Source organism: Neofelis nebulosa, chromosome 6 (assembly GCF_028018385.1).
Source record: "Neofelis nebulosa isolate mNeoNeb1 chromosome 6, mNeoNeb1.pri, whole genome shotgun sequence".
Taxonomy (NCBI): Eukaryota; Metazoa; Chordata; class Mammalia; order Carnivora; family Felidae; genus Neofelis; species Neofelis nebulosa.
In genome coordinates this window covers 100,780,502-100,801,878 of record NC_080787.1, presented here as the reverse complement: position 1 = coordinate 100,801,878, position 21,377 = coordinate 100,780,502, and the positions used below count along the sequence as shown (strand labels likewise).

General features: G+C 44.5%; 1 protein-coding gene across 2 annotated transcripts in view; it reads left to right on the top strand.

The window, feature by feature from the left end:
- The first annotated feature begins 295 nt into the window (after positions 1-295).
- Positions 296-21,377, top strand: part of SCML4 (Scm polycomb group protein like 4) — a 124,467-nt gene continuing 103,385 nt past the window's right edge. The window contains exon 1 of one of the 2 annotated variants that reach the window (XM_058734870.1): positions 296-530. The gene's annotated coding sequence lies outside the window, so the exon portion shown is untranslated. The remainder of the gene's footprint in view (positions 531-21,377) is intronic. The other variant, XM_058734872.1, reaches the window with a different exon arrangement.

Below are 21,377 nucleotides of genomic sequence, written 5' to 3'. Positions count from 1 at the left end.
CACCCATTCTGACAATTGTGACATAATTCAGGTTATTACAAGGACGTAACTACCAAAGAAGCAGAAGTGTCATTACCCTGCAGCTCATGTCGGCAAAAAGCTACACTGCACATTTCTCTTAGTTGGGCTGCTAAGAGGAAGGAAACACGAAACACACGCACGCACACACACACACACACACATACACACACACGCCTCGTTTTCTGCATGTAAAATGTGTGTGTTCTTTAAAAGCCAGTGGTTGGCTGGTTTTCCGGACATGATGTGGTTGAAGCTGTCATCGTAATGGAAATTCATTGCTGTAGCTATGGTAAATCGAGTTTTCTGCCTGTGCTGAATGCATTAGTCTAATGAGATGTTTGCAGCCGGAGAGCAGGGCTGCTGGAGACGAACTGTGAGCTACTAACACACGGGTGGAAGATTAGCTTTTGTAATACTCGGTTTGCATGTACCGAAAGTCATCTGTCTTCTGAGTCAACATTCCCGGCCTGGTAAAGAACCTGATCAGGGCTCTGGTGAACAAGCCGTAGGTAAGGGAGATGCACAATCGGAGGGTGTGCCGTTGACACAGGATTCCTTCTCTCTCTACTGTCATCACGACAGGTTATCTGGTTCAGTTTATCTGGGTTGCATGCCTACCTCTACGGCAATGCACGAGTGCCCTGTCCTAAAACCACTGAGGCCAGCAGGTAAACTTCAGTTCCTCCTACTCAAAACAAAAATGTTTGATTTCTTAACCAGATCTTAGAGAGGAAGATGCAGGATAGAATTATATAGTTTATAAATTTGGGGTACGTACACATTCACTACTCTTTAACTGCATTTAAATATATAGAAAGTTGTTTTTTCTCCCCCGAATGTGAACTCAAATACCTGTGGGGTTTTTTTGGGTTTTTTGTGGGTTTTTTGCATGATGATTTCGCTTTGCTTTTGTTTTGTTTTAATTTAAAAAGTGTTTTATGTCTTGGGATAAACGTATTTACTAAAATCTAATTATTAAAATTGATGTGTTGTGAACATGCAAGAGTACTTTTTAAAATTGAATTTTATTATTTATATCCCAGATGGAATATTTTACATGTCTTTGTACTGTTTTTTTTTTTCTTAATTTATCAAGACAGATGAGAATACTATTTACTGCTAGTTGCTGGTACTGGTTAGTTTTGTGGGAGAAACCAGGTGGCTATGGAATGTCAGGATCAGTTTTCCCAAGTTCAAATACAGAGCTACCTTCTTCCCAGGTGGGGTGTTGTGTAACTGGAACGGGGCAGCATGAAGGTACCTCTGCAGCTTGCTTGCCGAGCAGAACAGGACAGTGGATGAGGGTGGTGTTGGCTGTGAGTCATTTGAGCGATAGTTGAGGTGCTAAGTCAAAGCCCTTTCTACTACCTATAATATAATGGAGAGGTGACTCATGGTGTTGTCTCTGGATTATATGACAGTACTCAAGAGGGTTAGACAATCACTAGCTTTCTGAGAAAGTGGCTTTGGGTTGGTCTCAGACCCTGTGGTACTTGAGAAAGTGATCCAGGCTTTTCAGAATCGAGACGTTGTACACTCTTGCGTTTTCCTTTCTTTTCAACCAGAGGAACCATTTTTGAAGAGTGAGAGGCATAGTTGCTTTTATTCTCAAGACTTAAAAAAACATAGAATATTTGAAGTGAAAGCATAAAAATAACTAAGAAGGAATTTATAGTGTGGTAAAGTAAACGATCTAGGGGTACAATAGTTGTGTGGAGCATTTTTGTGTTGCTTGGTAGAACGAGCCTGAAAAAATGAGGTGGGGGGGTGGTTATTTGAGCAACAGCACCTGGGTGAAGATTACCTAGAAGGACAGTAGTGATCATCTAAACTCAAATAAAACATTAACGTAGGAACTTCAATTTTAGGGGAGTTGTTTGGTGGCACCAGAATCTTTACCTTTTAAACATATGTGTGACAGATATTTTTGAAAATGTAACTATGTTTTCCTTAGCTCTTTAAATTGTGTATGTGGACAGTCTCTAATATTTTGGGAAGTTTATCAGTCGGCTTGCTTTATAGAATCACACATGCAAATCCCACAAAAACCAGTTCTTCTGTGTGTAACGTGTTTCAATTTCTTCGTGCCTCCAAAATTACTTTTATTTGGCTGCAAAAAAAAAAAAAAAAAGTAAATGAACGATAATAGAAAGAATGTAAAACAATAAGAGAAACAAGAGTAAATCGCTTTCGGTCCTTTATTTGCTTTTGGTGGTATGTTTTCAAGGCAAGTGAAACCAGCAGAAACAGTTTCACTTTCTGGTTCTTGGTTTCTGGGGGGCTGGGGTGCCAGGGCTCTCCAGCAGCAGGTAAGGCCAGCAGACCAGCTGCTAGAAATCAAGTCCGCGCTGGGACACCCCACGGGGCTGTGGTCCTGCTGCAAGAACCTTTACGCTGGAAATTCAAAAAAGTAATGACTTTCTCAATGTTAAGTAATATTTTGCTTATTGTAAAAAATTCAGTCGGTGCCTCAAAGCACAAAGATCGAATTTAAAATTTCTTGCAACTTTAAACGATGTGAAAATCACAAGCAGACTGCGTTAGACCTCTCTCATAACGTGGTGGATTTATTTATTTTTTAATCTCAATTCTGGATCGCAAACACTTCCAACAAATTTAAGGCAACATTACTGAAGTTCCCTGGAATGAAAAGAAGGAATGCTCAGAGAGGAATACCCCTTCGTACGTTGGGGGAGTTCCATTTCCGAGGGTGTTGCAGATCTGCTGACAGCTTGGGGCGCCCGGAGGACACACACCGCACCCACATACGCTAGCCCTTCTGACACCGTTGGGTCCAGGCAGAGGTGGGGCGGGCGGAAGCTCGGAACTCTCTCCGGCCGGTGGGGGTAGGGGGCGGCTGAGCTCCGCGGGGCGTCGTTCCTCGCCGGCGTGTCCCCCTGGAAGCCTGGGCATCACACTGACGCCAGCCAGGTGGCCGGGGCGTGCCCCCCGCAGTCCACGCGTCCTGCAGGAAGCGGGAGGCGACGCTGCCCCGAGTCCGGTGGGGCTGGGTGCTTCAGATTCCAAGCACCTCCCGTTTTGGTCTGTGCTGTCCTCTGCCTCCGAGCCTTAAGCTTTTTTACTCGGGGATGGTGAGGTGGAGAGAAGAGCGAGGAGAGGAGGAGTGACTCTCTTCCCATTTAACTACCGAAGGGCATAACATTCCGTCTAACATTTTGGAGATGAAGTTTGTAAAAGCGGTCCCTTTGGGTGGGAGCACACGTGTCTGTTCATTTTGGTGGGCACATTGGACCTATCTAGGAGGGAGCTTTGTTTAAGTGCCTCCTTGGGCATCTGAATCCAGCGATCTCCCAAAAGGCTGGTTTGAGATTTACACGTTTTTAATGTTTTTGTTGTTGTGGTTGTGGTTGGTGCTTTGGAAGGCAGGTGAGGAGAGATGAGGGGGCTTCTTAACAGCCCCTGGGAGGAAAAAAAAAACCAAAAACCAAATGGTTTGATACCTATATAATGTAATAGAAGCCACCGCTGTGTCTAGTAAATTACTCTAAATTTTAATTAATGAGTCACAAAAGCCACACCATAAGCTTTAAAAATTACCCCTTTATCAATAAGGTGATAATTAACTTTCTCTAGAATTAGCAATTCTCTCAGCCCCGGGCAGTATGCAGCCTAGTAAGTTCTCTGGAATGCTGCCAATTTTAAACAATTGGTCTTTTGGCAAATCTACTGGATTTTAATTCAAACATCGCTTGTGACATTTTCCAGCGTGGTTCAAAGACCATCAGGATCACCGAAATCATGGTAAAATTTCTGATTGCAAGGTTGGCTCCAAATGTTTGGGTTGCATTGGAATCCGTCGCTTTTTCTTTTTTCATTGTCCGTTTCCACCTTTCTCCCCCAAACCTCGGCATTTGCAAGAACGCCACACTCTCGCTTCTCCTATAAATCTCTGCTAGCATCTCTGCTATAAATCGCTGTGGCCAATCCTGCATTTGTTGGTTCGCACATACTGGGTTCGAGTGCTCTGCCTGCAAGCCCACGAGGTCCTAAGTGTTTTTTCATTGTATTCATCTCGGTTTCAGTTCCGGCAAGGGTTCTTCCCTAGTGTTTCTGCAGGCTCTCACCCCGCGGTTTGTCAGGCGCCGAGATTTAGATTGGGACTTGGAGGAGAGGAGGTACAGACAGAGGGCCATTCGGGATATGCTCGTGGCCGTTTGAAATTTGGCTAATTCTGACCTATGTATGTTAATATCTGAAGAGGTACAGGAGCACTGGGCATTTCAGAGCATCCGGCTCCACAATGAACCCCCCGTCCCCCCAACCAACACACACACAGACACACTCCAGCTAGTCACCAGTGGGTGATGTTTAAGGACAGCCTGATGAGGGATGCTGCCATTCGGCCACAGTGGCTGGACGGCAAGTGGTAACGACTGCACATCACTCCTCTGGAAGTCAGACCTCTCTCCCCTTCCTCTGGGTTCTTTGAATGTTAGCATTGGTGGACTCTTGCTTCATGGAGCCGAGAGCCTGGCTGAGATGAGGTACTGGTGATAAAGTTTGCTGCCGGTTCAGCTGGCAGTGCTGATACAGCCAGGAGCATCCTTGTCCTCAGGAAGGTGGGACGGAGGTGAGCGGCAAGCAGGGTTTGTGCATGTGGGAATCAGTCAGCATCAGAAGAGGCACTTTGCCGCCACGGAGGAGATAAAACACCTCTTGCTTCTTGCAATGATCACCTGGTGGACTATTATTTTAGGACAGAGAGGAATTTATTACCTAGTGGCCGTTCTCCTTTTGTATTAAGCTGAAAAATCATTCCACTGAGTCTGTGTGACACCCTGGAGTAACGGGAATATATTCTGAGATCCAATTGTGGGTGGGCTTCCCTGCGATTGCTCTTGTTACTATTTGGCCAGTTGTGTTTTATAGAATCTGGCGGCATAGACAGGTGAACCTCTCTTTATTCTCCCACCAACTCAGGCATGTTCTACCTAGATTTTTATTTGTGAGGGAGGCAAACGTGCATCTCTTTTCAGCAGCTGCATTTATGGGTCAGATAAATGGGACGTGGTCCCAGCTTTGCTGATTTTCAAGAATGATTGCATAGTCCTGCAGACAGGCTATGCCAGCCCTTTGGGGAAGGGGCTTGGCTGAGGAGTGATGGCCTTCCTTTCTCTATAAGGCATACAATTTAGAAACAGAGTGGAGTTGGCTGTTATGAGAAAATTGATGTGTCAGGGAAAAATAGTGTCAATGCTATGCTTTGCAAGGTGGTGACGTTGTCTGGTTAGCCCCGTGATAGTGACTCAACTTTTGGGAGCTGAATATTTGGTAACAAAAGTCTTTGCTCTTTTGCTCTCTCATTACAGAGCAAAAGCCATCATTCTTTCAAAACAGAAGTATATGGCTTGAAATTAATCCTAAAGAAACACACAGCCTTTCATGAGGATGGGTACTAAACTTGGGAACAAACACTGGGCCAGCAGAGCAAAGAATTACCCTCAATGGGTCCTGGTCCAGCCATAGGAAAATGGCACTTAACAAAGAGGTACTGGGATAAAACCCAAAGGAGAGACCCTATTCCATGCCCCATCCAATGAGTACTTAACCATCCCTCTCCCTCTTATTTCCCTCCTCTGCTGCAGTTCAGAAGGGACTCAACAATGGCCAACAGTTAGTATGTGGTTGTCAGCTTATAGACCTGCTGGGTCATTTCCTTTTGGATTGAAAGAAAGGTTTCCTCTTTTCCCTTTCCCATTTGTCCACAAGTCATCCTGGGACATCATCGTTCTGATGAGAAAACCAGGACCGAATACCAAGGAGTCTGTTTTGCCCTGGTGTCCAGAGCTGGGCCTGAGCCTTGTCACCAGACCGAGGTTAACATCACAGTGGCCATATCTGAGGGTCTGCCCCGGATGCAGCCTTTGAGCTGGCCTGGGGCTGGCATCACGATTCTAATCCTATTTGACAGGCAACTATGAACAAGGAAAGGAAGATCTGGAGAGAAAACCACAAGGTGAAAGCCAACTTTGGGGCATTCATGCTTTCCGTTTTAGAGACAGGATTTGGAGGTCGTGCAACAAACAATTCCTTTGGGCCACTTCTAAACTATTACATTTCTAAACTAACCATTTCTAAACTATTATAAGCCAATAGGAATTATTCTCATTCTTTATGGCCTTTTAAAAAAGAGGCTGACCACTTTTCTTCATAGTCCCTTAGGACTTAGTACCCTCACTATTGGGAAATTATGGTGATATCAAGGCTTAATCTAACAATTAGCTATAAAATATGCTGTTCATCCCAAAGAGAATAACTCAAAAATGTCATGTGAGGCACTGGGCTTATTGATTGGTAAAGAATGCCACTCTGGGAATAGATTCTGTCATTTTTCAGTCTTGAGAAATGTGTGCCATTTGTTCATGCTGTTGCCATTGTTTGCCTGTGCTGAGGGAGTTTGCCATGAGATTTGGAGGTCAGTACACTACATGGTCACCTGTGCATTTCCCCTTATATTGGGAATTCTCCCTTTCAGATGCCATGAGATGTTCAAGCATATTTGATCATATCCCTTTAAGAGCTTGCTTGTAACAACACTTCAAGTGGAAAGCTGTAGATCACTTTATATTTTGGTGCACACATTAGGAAGTATAGAAACAGTGCAGTGGGGGGACCCTCAATTGGTTCTAATGTCTGAAATCACCACCCACAGTATGAAAATACGGCACTTGTTTTGAGTGTTTGTAACATAATTAAGTACTTGACATAAATAATGAGGGCAAACTGGATGGTGTGGTTATGTTGGTGCCTGATATGGAAATGGTTAATTGGTCCCACAGTGGGAAGGCTGTACAATTTTGTGCATTGCCTTAATGAGACCAGGTGAGTATAAACTCTCTCCAGGGAGCTGAAGTTATAAAGTCAAGTTGGGTGTGATGTGTGTGACAATGTGTGGAAGCCGATGACCTATGATGGTATAGAGGACCGGTCTTTTATTTCTGTTGCCTTCCCTTTGAGTTAGAAGTCGTTTGTCATGAACCCCAGTCACAAATAAAGGGACTAAAATTCTCCATTAGCAGGGTAAGGAAAAAGGCATTCAGAAAAGTTTGTCTCACACGTGTTTCAGCCCAAATCTCTGCTAAGGTCAAGTACTGAGTTTCTACTAATTGGCTTGAGACCAGAGTAATGTGGAATAAACTGGAAATAAAATCATTTAAAAAATATATTTCTGGGCACAGGTTAGGTCACTGTTTTTATGACTATATTTAACATTTTCATGCCTGAAGAAAAAAAATTCCATGGGACCAAGGACCTGGCTTGTCCTTGTAGATTTCTAACAGCGGATAGTGTGGGTTACACAGCTTCCTGGACAAAGTTAAGCAAAGCCAAGGCCTCCTTTGGCCAAGATTTCCTGTATTCTGCTTGTGTACTTGGTAGATTATCAGTTTCCAGGGGGGTTTCTCTTCCCTGGGAATACAGATTTAGGACAGGATAAGGAGAATTTACATTGGGACCATGGAATCACTTAAGTTCCAGAGCATTTTCTTTTTTATTCTTCTTTTTAAATTAATTAATTATTTGTTTATTTTATATACTGTATTGTTGAGTTGGATAACATACAGTGTGTACAGGGTGCTCTTGGTCTTGGAGGTAGATTCCTGTGATTCATCGCTTCCATACAACACCCAGTGCTCATCCCAACAAGTGCCGTCCTCAGTGCCCATCATCCATTTTCCCCTCCCCTACTCCCACTGCCCCCATCAACCCTCAGTTTGTTCTTTGTATTTAAGAGTCTCTTATGGTTTGCCTCCCTCTCTGTTTGAAACTAGCTTTCCCCCCTTCCTTTCCCCCATGGTTCCAGACCATTTTCATACCAGTTCACCCCGCTGTGTAAACTGGAAGGTTAAAATATGACTGAAATAATGAACTCGAGGGAAAAACATCTGACATTTGAAGGGACAAGTTAAAGGCAAAAACCTATACTCTGAGAAGTGGTCTTGAAGTGATTCCTAGCTTCTTAGATTGAATGGATTGTAAAAGCCTTCCTCCCAGGGTCAAGCCTCAGACTCTTCCCTAGTGTCTGCTAAAGTTACAGACAGCACAGCCTCTATTCTCAAGAGGCTGCCCCCTCTTCCATTGTTGGAAACTTTAATTGTTAGCAAGGGCATTTTCCCCTCCAGAACTTCCCCTAGCTTCCTCTTGCAGTAACTTCCTCCTCTAAGGGGGTACTTTTGTCTTCAGAGCTGTATAGAATAAATATAAATGGAGCAGCACGGATTCTGAGTGGGCAAAGCCAGTTTAATGGCTACTGATGTGACCCAGGGCAGGTATGGTGGCAACCCTGGGCCCCCCTTACTTCCGAGGAGGTGATATTTCTTGTCACTACTGCTGAGGCCCAGTGCTTTGAATGTGGCAAGTGCCCAATAAATATTTGTGGAATGAGTGATTCAAGGAATGGTAATGTCAGCATGGGTGGAGACAGCACAGTGTTGTGGAAAGAGCATACACACACTTTGGTGTCACCCCAACTTTATTAGATCATAGGATATAATATTTCAGAAGTCGTTGGGAAGGTTGTACGGGATAATGTATATCAAGTTCAAAGGAAACAGTATATGGAAAAGTATGTGTAAAGTGCTATCCGAGTGGTAATAAATACATGTTCTCATTTATTGAGCATCATATGTTCAGGGATGCTGAGAGAAGCACTAAACATGCTTTATCTTATTTATCGGACTTAAACCACATGGGTGCTTAATACGAAGGCTCTTTTTAAGTGTACTTATTATTTTGAGAGAGAGAAAGATAGAGAGAGAGAAAGCAAGGGAGGAGCAGAGAGAGAGAGGGAGAGAGAGAGAATCCCAAACAGGCTCCGTGAGGTCAGCACAGAGCCCACTGCGGGGCTCAATCTCACGAACTGTGCAGCCTGAGCTGAGATCAAAAGTTGGATGCTTAACCGACTGAGCTACCCAGGCGCCCCAATACGAGAGCTATTCTTATCTCCATTACACAGGTAGGGAAATTGAGGCTTACGTTAAATAACTTGTGGAGGCTCACATGGCCATATGAAGTCTGCTGAGTCTTTTCTTCAGTTTTGAAAAGCCAATGGGGTGTCCTTGTCTTTTCACCTGTGAGGGCTGAGGAGAAAGAGCTCTTTCATGCGTCAGAGCCAGCTGCTTCTGCTCAACCCGGCTGGGCTGCTCCCAGGTCCAGCAGGTTCCAGAAAGGAAATGATTCCCTGGTGTTTCCACTTGGAAAGGCATTTTTGATCCACAGCAAACTTCTTTTAAAGCAGTAGGCTTTCAGTCCTGTCAGACTCAACCCTCATTTTTATTACGAATATTTTTAAGCCCCTGTTTGCAACCCCAAAGTGAAGTTCCCAGATAACACAGCCCACCCACACCCACAGTCTAAGAAAAACCAGTGTCATGTCATAACTGAAATATAAAGAGGAATAAAAACAAAGTAATTAATGATTACTTCCGGTGCGGGCGCCCTGTTCTGGACACCACATGAAGGGGTCAGGTGCTTGACATCTGCTACCTCCAGTGCAGTCTAAAATAATGCTCTTGGCGACTCAGGCAGCACAAGCTGGTCCTGCTGCTGGTGACGTGATTTTCCCAAACAGCAAACAACTCTTGGTATTCTGAACAAAATAGAATTTTGTATTTATGCATTTGCTTTAGGTATTATTTACATTCCTGGAAAGTAAAGTATATATTATAGCTAAGTAGAAATGTGTTTATACATAAAATGAAGTTCACTCCTGGTTCACAAAAACAAGATTTTCACTCATGTGACCATACGGCGAGACCGCACTTCATCATGGGGGATAGCTCTGTGTGTCCAGTGTCCCTGGTCTCTGCCCCCGACATGCAGTAATGCTCACCCTGCTCCCAGTATTGGGCCAGGTAAAACCACATCCAGCACATTCCCAAAATGCCCCTCTACAGGCGGTGTTTTCACCACCACTGAGCATCTGTGGATCAGAGTATGCCAACCTGCCATGAACTCCACTTTCTCTTACCTCCCCAAATGCCTGCTTAATTATAGTTTTAAAAAGATGGTGCTGGGCGTGCCTGGGTGGCTCAGTTGGTTAAGTGCCAAACTTTGGCTCAGGTCATGATCTCACGGTTTGTGGGCTTGAGTCCCCCCACGCTGGGCTCTGTGCTGACAGCTCAGAGCCTGGAGCCTGTTTCCGATTCGTGTCTCCCTCTCTCTCTGCCCCCCCTTCTCTCTAAAATAAATAAACATTTGAAAAAAAAAAAAAGATGGTTCTGTTTTGTCAGTTCCTTACATGATTGCTAAGTAGAGACATCTCAAATATTGTGGCAGGAATTTGGGTGTAACTTTAACATTCTGAGAAGATTTGTAGTGGATTTCCTCTAAAAAACTGTACCTTTAAGCTTGAGAAGACGTTTTCTATCATGTTTCGTTCTCTTTCAGATTATGCATAGGTTTTATCGTAATAAATAGAGTATTTTAAAAACACCTTTGGAAAGTCCTCACTATTCTCTGGGTTTGCTTGAAAGCATTAACAGTTAATGAGGGACCATGATGATGCAGACTTTGTACTAGTTATCCACACAGCCGTCCTGGAATATATCATTATTCCACTTCACAGACCAAACCCTAAGATTCAGTGAACTTAAGCAGCGAGTTTAAGTGTCTCAAGGTTATCCAGGAGGTTCTATAACCAATTTCAAAGCCAAACCCATGCCTTTGCTCTCATGTGCCTGGCTCCTGTATAAGCTCTGGATATATGGTATACACTTTGATCTGTGATGTGGAAATCCCATGTCTGAGAACTTTTTCCTTGTCGAGAACATAAGAATGGGGTAGAGGAATAAACATGGCTACAGATTCTTTGACATTCCTTCCATGAAGCTGTGGGGTCTAATTCCCCTTTCCTTGACTCTGGGCTGTTCTAAGTGACTTGCTTGACTCATATGATGTGGCCGAGATAATGTTCCAGGACTGACATCACAAGTCTTCCAGTTCCACCTGGGACTCAGAATGCTCACTCTTGGAGCCCTGAGCCAGCAAATAAGAGGAAGATTGTCCCAAGGCTGCCATGCTATTAGGAGCCAAAGCTTTGTGGAAGGTTCTGGACAAAAAAAGACATGAGGATGGGTGGGGGGGGGGCACGGGGCAGAGGAAGAGGCAGGAAATGGAGCTACTGGATGTGTGGATGAAGAAACCACTTTGGAAGTGAATCCTTCCATCTCAGCCTCCCCAGCTGATGCTCCACAGATCACAGGCAAACTGTCCAATCTAGCCTTTCCTGAATTCCTGATCCACAAAATGGATGGGACATAATAAGCCACACATTCTGTGATAGTTTTAAATGTAGCAACTGATAACCAAAACACGTTAATGGCATTCTTTCTGTTGTATTGGGTATTGTGGATTATTTTTGATGCTTAAGAGTGAAGGATTTTCTACTTCAAAAGGAAGCTAAGATTCACTATAAAATATAGTTTATATCCATTTGCTAGGAATTGAAATAAGAGAAGAAGTTTTGCTTCATATACAGTTACCATCAGAAGTAAGTGTTTTCAGGGGAACTGTTATTTTAATAAGTGCATATTTAATTTTACAGTTAGTATATATATTTATGTCTTTAATGACAAATACTTGATTTGAATTTGTGAATATGACATAAAGTTGCAGTTAAAAATGTATTTATTCAAATAGGCCATTTAAAGATTCAGTAAGTATTAGGTAAATAGGGTATCTCAGGTGTATTAGTCGGGGTTCTCCAAAGAAACAGGACCAATAGTAGTTACGTAGGTAGATAGATAGATAGATAGCTGGGTAGATAGATAGATAGATGGAAATTTATTGTGAGGAGTTGGTTCACATGATTATGTAGGCTGAGAAGTCCTAACATCTGTAGTGAGCAAGTTGGAGACCCAGGAGAACCAATGGTATCATTCCAGTCTAAAAGCCGGCACACTTGAGACCCAAGAGGAACTAATGTTTCAGTTTGACTCCAAAGGCAAGAAAAAAACTAATGTCCCAGGTCAAAGGCCATCAGGCAGTTCCCTCTTATTCAGCTTTTTTAAACTACTTAGGTTTTCAACTGATTGGACAAGGCCCACCTGCATTAGGAAGGGCAAATCTGCTTTACTTAGTCTACAGATTCAAATGTTAAGCTCATCGAAAAACACCTTCACAGATACACTGAGGATAATCTTTGACCAAATATCTGAGTAAACCACAGTCTACTCAAATTGATGCATAAAATTAGCCATCATAGCAGGTATTCAGACATAACACATTTTGCAAATGTTGTACCTAAGGGATCTGAAGTTTGGTAAGCACTGCCTTGAGCCTTAGGCTGTCCATGTCTCTAGTCCAAGGGTTTGAAGCTAAAATCCCAGGTGGTATTGCTCATTTATCCTTAGGGACATGATCCTCTGGGTCCTTTCCATAATGTCTCCTGAAGTTATCCTTTGGTTTTCAGAGCAGTTTTTAGAGAATGTCCCTATTGGTGACTCTAATTCTGGGGAAGTTTGAGCTATCCTTTAGATTTTTAGCTGCCCTCTCAGGAGTGGTCGTTTCCCAGCATCCCACGGCTGGCCACCATATTTACTGTCAGTTCCTTGGGCTGCCCACAGTTCTACAGCTACAGTTCAGGCACCCTGCTGGCTCCCATACAGGATCGTATGTCACAGCAAGCTCAGGCCTCTAGTGAGAGAATGCTGTGAAAGTGAGGCCCATTGATACCCTGCCTCACTATTTCATGTTAAGTCTGGCATAGTGGTGACAAGGAGCTCAAATGTGATGTATTCAGTATGGCATCATAGGAGCTATGATATGTCTATGTGTCCTGGCCATGAAGGCAGCCGGACATTTTCATGTCCCTCTCTGGACCATACTTGTTTAGATGATGCTATGTGTCACCATCAATTTCACTTACCCACTGCCCACTCTCTGTGGATTTGTGTCCAAACTGCCCCCGGAAGCAGGATAAAAATCTTGAGGTCAACAGTTTTATCTCTGGCTTCTTTGGCTTCAAGTGTCATTGCAGAACAGAACATCAGTGATGGGCGTCTAGGTGGAAGATGGAAGAGGACACATGTTTTTCTTTAGGTGGATGCCTTTTGATTGTAACATTCTGGGCAGCCCTCAGCTTACACAAAGGGCTGCAAATCTATGCAAGCAGTTATTGCCCTCGCCTATCTTTAGCTGTCTGAGAGAGGGATGGAGTCTTCCTCGCTATAATGACGAGTCATGGTAGGACTAGAGAGACAAGTAGGGGTGGGTTGATTCAGAAATCATATGAGGAGCAATAAGCACAAAATGCAGTGAAAGAAAACAAGCAAGTTCACGAAAACGAAGTGTATTTATTTTGATTATGTATGTATAGGATGAAAACAGAGGTGATCTGTTTCCCATGGTAAGGAAGAAAACATATTCATAGCGTCTGCATTAGTTTTCCAGGACTGTCATAATAAAATACCAGATGCTGGGTGGCTTAAACAGCAGAAATTTATTTTCTCATCATTCTGGAGTCTAGAAGTAGAAGTTCAAGGTGTTAGCTGTTTGGTTTTTCCTAAGGCCGCTCTCTTTGGCTGGTGAATGCTTACCTACTAGCCGTGTCTTCAACGGTCTTTCCTCCGTGTGCTTGCACCCCTGGTGTATCTCCTTCTTGTAAGAACCCCAGTCCTGTTGGGGGTCCCTCATTTAAACTTCATGACCTCATTTAAACTTCATCTCCTCCTCACAGGCCCTCTCCAAATATAGTCACATTGGGGATTAAGCCTTCAACATATGAATTTTGGGAACTCTGCAGCTGTAGAACTGTGGGAAACCCCAGGCACTGACAGTAAACATGGAGGCCAGCTGTGGGATGCTGATGAATTATGCAATTTAGTGCATAACAATGCTTATCTTAAGATTTCATCTGACAATTTTCATCTATTGCCCTGTAAATTATCGATGGTAAATGTGCCTCATAATGGTCTCTTACGATTTAACAAATACCTCCATTTTTTGAAGGTGAGGTCAGTCACATTTCTGCTATGCCCACTCCAGATCGCCGAGGGATGTACTTCACCACAGTTCTGCCACTGCCCTCAGGGCAGAGGAGGTGTTTTGATGTCTCCAAATCATTTTTAAATGACAACTGGAATCTCTCCCTGTCTCCTCCTGCCTCAGTAGTGTAAGTTCCCGAAGTCCATAACATTGCTGAAACTCAACAAGGAGGGTTGTACTGATAGAGGTAGGCTAGCATCCCAGAACTTGTGCCTGCTGATAGCCCCCCCTGTGCATTCTACCTCTCCCAGTGGGACAGAAGACGCCCCTAGTGGGCAGCAGACATCCTAATATGCTTTGTGCACTAGTTGGGAGGCAGAGTCTTGAGGAGACAGATTCTATTTGAGTAACAATTATTAATCTTACTTTCATCCCTTTAGATCTTCATGAACTCTTCGATCTGGAATTTTCCTCTAATTCTTGAGAGATTAACTTGTTGAAAATGAATAGTAATTATTGAATTTTAAAACTGATGTTCAGAGCATTGCATGTGCATGAAGTAGTTAACAAGCTTTGTTGCAAGGAGAGTGAGGCGCTGTAAGTTAAATGTCTTGCTTCAGGATCAATGACGGTAGCTGGGCTGGGACAAAAATCTTGCATTCTTGAATCCTTGGCCACAGTCATTGCCAACTGGCCCAAAATGTTGCCCTAAAATCCCTGATTTGAGGATGAGCAATATGTGATGCTGGAGAAGCTTGAAAATATTTGCTTATAACATATAACTCAAGGGGGCACCTGGGTGGCTCAGTTGGTTGAGCATCCGACCCAGTTTTGGCTCAGGTCATCATCTCATAGTTTGTGGGTTCGGTCCTGGAGTTGGGCTCCATGCTGGCAGTATGGAACCTATTTGGGATTCTCTCTGTCTCTCCCTCTCTCTCTCTGCCCCTCCCCTTCTCTCTCTTTCTCTCAAAATAAATAAATAAACTTAAAAAAAAAACCCATATAGCTCAAACACTGTCCTCACTCATATTTGATGGTGTGAATTGAGTTTGACTCTGACCTGTCACAGTTTTTTGGTTGGTGTCTTAGGCATCAAGAGAAAGTACCAGGAGAGCTGCCTTGCATAGGGACCAATGGTTTTCCCAGGGCTTTGTTGGCAGCTTTCTTTATCCATATACCAATGCCAGTGGAAGATTTCCAGTGGATTTTGGGTGCTGACGTGGCAGGCAGTGTGGGGAAGGCTGCAGTGAGAGGAGTGAGAATGACTGCCCTTGGCTTTGTGTTCCTCACCTGACAATAGTGATGGCATCACGATTATTGTGTAAGTCCAGGACGGAGGCCAATGACCAAGTAGTTAGTGCAAAGGCTCAGCCTTATCAGCCAAGAAATAGGCTCTGCTGGGCTCCTTGGTGGCTCAGTCCACTGAGGGTCCAACTCTTGATTTTGGCTCAGGTCATGATCCCAGGGTTGTGGGATTGAGCCCCTCATCGAGCTCCATGTACAACGTGCTTAATATTCTCTCTCTCCTCCTCTGCCCCTCTCCCCCAACTTGCATGTGCTCTCTCTCTCTCTCTCTTTCTCTCTCAAATTTAAAAAAAAAAAAAAGAAAAAAAATAAATGGCCTCAGCTTGTTAACTGCTCTTGCCTGCTGACGACATGAGCATGGGGTCTACCACAGAGAGGTGCTTCTTGTGTTTGCTAGAGGGACTGAAGGATATATGGACAGAAAGGGAGATGAGTCATTATGTGAGGGGGTTATGTACCCAAAGGCTTGCTTGGCTAGCTCCCTGGTTTCCAGGTTGGAATTTCAACTGTTTTAATGGCCATCTCTACCCACATGTTCCACAGGCTCCCTAAACTCAATGTTTCCAAAGCTGGATTTCTCATTTGCCCCACATCTTCCCCTTTATTCTACCTTCACAAAATCTTCCCCTCCAAGATAACAGTTTCAGAATCCCAAACTTCGCTTACCCCAAGCCTTCCAACTGGAAGTCCTAATTGATATGACTTCCCGAGAAGAGTTTCCTGTGGTTCCCCCTTTTTTCCCTCCACCCTCTGTTGCCCTTGCTCAGGTCCTCACTAGCACCCTCCACCTGGACCATAGCCGTGACCTTCAGCTCCACCTCTCTGCCTGTAGCCCCCCACCCTTCCCCCACCTCATGTAATGCACAAAGTTATCTTTGTAAGACACCTATCTGCTCCAGTTCCTTAATTGTTTAGATATCTCAAATAGAGTCCCTTGTTTGTATCATTGGTTGCCAAATGTTTGCACCATGTTGCCCATTATAAATAATTCCTTGAGCGCACATCTCCATACGTGAATGCATTATACCTTTTGTAAAACACAAACAAAAATAGAAATGAAAAAGCCTATATGAGCCCTTTGTCCTTTCCCATATATACTTGAAGCCTCTGTGTTTTTTTCACTTTCTATTCCTCAGTCCTGGAATTCTCTTCCCTCACTTCTCCAGGTGATGAAATTCTATGTGTCCATCAAGACACTGCTTACACATCACTCCCCTGACCCGGATTCTCCACGCAGACTTCCTCTGTGCCTTTTTATATAATATTTAGATTCTTACGCTTTCTCCTGCGCCATGACTTGAGAATATTTTTCTAGTGGGCAAGGAGAAAGAAGGAAGGTATCAGGATGTATGTCTCTGCTGTTGCCAAGAACAAAATTGTAATAGTACATACCTTTGCTTCCTTGCCAAACCTTCCAAAGAGGTGTTTTGTTTTCTTCCTATTTTGACCTTGCTATTCCTCGGGGTAAAATGTATCTCCCACGGACGAGTGCAGAAGCAGGCAGCCAGATAGACACAAAGTGGGAGGGGAAGGAATCAATGGAGGGAGATGTGCAAAAGTAAACTTAATTCTGCATATCAAGCGATTAGGCTAACGTGATTTAGAGCACTGTGATGGGTGCAGTTTGTGTGTAGTTTTTCCCTCGGTCTGTAATTAATTCGTGGTAATGCTCTAGGTTGTTCAATTTTGGTAAACGAATAGAGCACTGTTCTTTGCAATAAAAGCGGTGGCCACAACCTAGTCATTTTACGGTAGCAGGAGTGGAAGATAATTACAGGTCTAGAGAACGTCCCCATCCAGAACGAGAACACAGCTGGCTTGTCTTCCGAGGAGAGTGGCTGTGAGCTGGGATCGCAAAGTTGACGCGTGCCGCAGCGAAATGCCAAAGCATTTTCCCCATCCAGCCACGGAGAGTGCTTAACTCACTTTTTAGATATTCCACCCCGTGTCCTACAGGGATTTGTGCTAATAAATATGACAATAACATTGTAATGGGACAAGAAAGGCTGACACGGCATTTTGTTAATTTGTGTTCAGCATTAGCAGGGAGCTTTGCAACCCCTGGGCAATGAAACAGGAGCGAATTGGTGGACTGTAGGCATTTTAATTAGAGGCCTTGGGAATATCTGTGTGCTATGGCAGCTGAGTGAGACCTGGCCCCACAAAGTTTACCCAAGGCATGCTTTCCCTGCTTGCCCTCAGCAGCCATTAAAAGGTCTTACTGGTGGCAGGGGCTGGGGAAGGGAAGAAAAAGTTTCTAAGAAGAGGATTCCTGGTGGGCTGGCGGCCAACACCAATTAGCTTACTCGGCTGTCAGCACCCACAGCCCTTGTTTTAACAAAGTGGTGGCAAAGATCGACAGAAATGGCTTGACCCCATGATGGACCCCAAAGCATTTTTAAAAGGCTCTTTTTACTGTTGCTACCTTTTCATAATTTGGCTTAAATACAATTCGAGAATAAGAACATCATAAATCAAAAGCTGTTAGCGTACATGACCCCTGAAATTTATGGGTATTAAGCAGAAAAAGCTTAGGAACATTTCACCAAATAATTTTCCAATCCCCTAAGACTCATTTAAATTTCCCTCCTCTCCATCTCCCGTTGCTGAGGCATATTCACTGCACAGGAGCATCTGAGCCCCTCCCAGAATGGAAGGAGTCCCCTCTTTGCCATCAGACAAGCTGGCTGTTTTTTTTTTTTTTTTTTATGTTTATTTATTTTTGAGATAGAGAGACACAGAGCATGAACAGGGGAGGGTCAGAGAGAGAGGGAGACACACAATCTGAAACAGGCTCCAGGCTCTGAGCGGTCAGCACAGAGCCCGACGCAGGGCTCGAACTCACGGACTATGAGATCATGACCTGAGCCGAAGTCGGATGTCCAACCGACTGAGCCACCCAGGCGCCCCAAGCTGGTTGATTTTTATAAGGAGGAGCTCAAAACTCTGCCCAGCTACTGGCAGTACATGGGCAAAGAGCCAAGAAACACAAGGAAGACATGGCAGCTGTCTTCCGGTCAGTTATGTGGCCTTGGAAATGGCAGGGTCTATCGATACTGCACCCCCTTCCACATCTCTTTCACCTTCATCCTTGGGGCTGGCGGAGCGGAGAGCTTCAGTGGGAGATGGTCGGACTAATTGGAGGGAAAGGGCCCACTGCCAAGCTAGGATGGGGACTTAATACCAAAAGCCAACCACTCTTGTTACAGTTCAGGGAAGTGAGTGCCAGCTTTGGAGACCCCAGTGCTCAGGCCAGAAAGGCAAGGTGCAGAGCAATGGGCCCACTAGAGGCCACCATTAAGGAGCAGAACCACCCAGTCATGCTGTGGTTAATGAGTCTCGCCGTGTTAGTGAAGTAGAAACCAATTCGTGGCACTACTTACATTTGTTAGTCAACTTGACAAATAATTATTGAGCTCCTCTGAGGGACAAGACACATGGAATAACTTACTCTGGCCATGTAGACAAAGTCAGGCCCACAAGGGCCAGAAGTGGGTCTCCCGTCCTCCAAGGATCACCTCCTCCAGAAAGCCTCCTTGCCCTCCTCCAGCCCTTATATTTACTCTTAGAGAGCCATTCAGGTCTGTACTTCAATTCCCTGCGTCCTTAGGTTGGGGTTTCACTGGTGTGTGTGTGTGTGTGTGTGTGTGCATGCGGGTGTGTGATTGTGTTTTCTTCTCACTTAGGGGAGACTCTGAGGAAAGCTGCCACCTCACACACAAGGCTTGGTGGTCTAGCAGTGGTGTCCAGGCGGCCTAGGCTGGGACTCCCAGCCCTGCCACGGCCTCAGAGGTTAAATTGCCTCGTTTCAGCTCTCCGAGCCTCGGCCTTCTCACTGTGAAAATGCAGACATTAGCACCTGTATCACAGGTTGCTATGAGGGGCACATGAGCTGTGTCCAATACTTTACATATTGCCTGACCCACAGGGAGTATGCAATAAACTGAAGCTAATATGATTATGTCATTTCGCACGTGGTTGTGAACTGAGTCTGTTCATTGTCTATTAGGAACAAAATCTCATTTGACTGTCCTTCCTTCTCGAGTTGAGAAGGGGCCCTCTAAGTTAAGAGCTGCCTTGGAAAAGTAGAGAAGGTGTTATCACTTGGCCCTGTGATAAATCTTATTTTATTTGACGAGGAAAGGAAAAAAGGGAGCACATCCTTAGACATTTCTGAGGCTGATGGGAATATTGATGGTCATCTCTCAAATAGCTGTGGCCTTCCGCATATGAATCCTTGTGCTTTCTGATTCCCCCCACCAGTCCTGGTGCTCCCTGGAGATAATGTCTGCCCATTCCAATGCCATTGTTCCTATTATAATTAGGAATATTATATTTCAGAACCAGGCTGATTTCTCATCAGGTCTCATTGCCAACAGTATAGCTGCCATGTGCTCTTAGATCTGAGGGCCTATAAAACAGCTCACCACATATGTGAAACTTTATGTCACTCTTCACTGAGCTGAGTTGGAAAATTTATAGTTTTAGAAGAACATAGTCAAGTTGGAAATGTGGCTTTGGCTGGGTCTGGGCATAATTGGGGTTTTCAGGTGGACGTTGGCAGTTTACATCTAACGGAAACATCAGGTCCCATAAAATCGGTCCAGTGTCAGAGTTTCAGGTGCTGTATTACATATCCTTGCAGTGCCTCCATCTGTCATCTTTTTTGAAAAATGAGGGTGTAAAAATGGCAGGATATACTGCTTTAAAAAGGCCACCAGCCCAGCCTTCCTATAATTAGTGAGAATAGCACGCTGTTGAAAAAGGTGGTATCTGATGTTTTATTGTTAATTCATATTTTCTTAATATCTATGGACATCTGTGTATTTTAGGGACTTTCCTGCAGTGTAAAAAGGAGTAAGACAAGGTGCTAGTCTTCACGGAGCTGATGGGGTACTAGAGGGGTCAGCACACATTTTCTGTAAAGGGCCACACAGTAACTGTTTTATGGCAGTACCTACAACAGGATTCCACGCCTTTCCTACAACCCTCACCCCTCCTTTCCTCCCTCCCTCCTCCCACCTGCTGACCGCTCTCTTCCGTGCAAGACACCCATTGCCTCCTCACCCGTAACATAGGCACTAACACTTACAGCACCAGCTGATTGTGAGGACACCCTGAGCTGACGTGCAAATCCCTCACTCTAGCTGTCACTTAAAAATGTTAGTCTGCCTTCCTCCTGTCCTTCCAATTAAATCAGAGAAAGCAAGATCCCTCTCCCTTTTCCAGGCTAAGCCATCTACCCATTCCCCAACTCCGACCCAGACATCTTCTCCAAGACTGGGTTTACTCAGTTCTTTCTCTCAAACACTCAGCTGACCCCTCTGTCTTGTTCCGCTTTGCCTGCAACATATTTAAGTCTGTTCTGTTAAAAAGACAGATTGAAAGAAGGAGGAGGAAGAGGAAGGGGAGGAGGGAGGAGAAAAAGGGGAAGAAGAAGGAGAGGAAGGAGAAACCTCTATTTGACTTACATCCTCCTCCATTCTTTTTCTGTCTCTCTTTTTAAATATTTATTTTTGAAGGAGAGAGAGAGACAGAGAGAGAGAGAGAGAGCGCACAAGTTGGGGAGAGACAGCGAGAGGGAGACAGAGGATCTGAAGTGGGCTCTGTGCTGAGAGCAGCGAGCGAGCCCGATGTGGGGTCAAACTCATGAACTGCGAGATCATGACCTGAGCCAAAGTCAGACGCTCGACTGACCGAGCCAACCAGGCGCCCCTCTTTTTCTCTTTTATACACATGGTCTCCGAATACCTCACTTCTCCATTATTTCTCTTAATCATTTCTGTTCCTTCCTTCGGTTTTTCCCTCCAGAGACATGCTGGGCTGTGGAAAGGAGCGCTTTAGGGTCAAGCGCACATCTCCGTGTTCTTGTCTGTGGTGTCACAGACCCTGGGCAGGTTACACAGCAAGATCCTCATCTGTGTGAACTGGGAACAGTGAGGCCGCCCTCATGAGGGGATTCTGAGAACTTAACAAAGTGATCAGTGAAAGGCACCTTGTCAGGGCTTGGCATGTGACAGGTGCCACCCAATGAATTCTGTTCTCTTTCTCCTCTACAAGCTGTTTAAGGAAGGACAGGGGCCTCTGTCCTTGGGGAATTGAGGAGG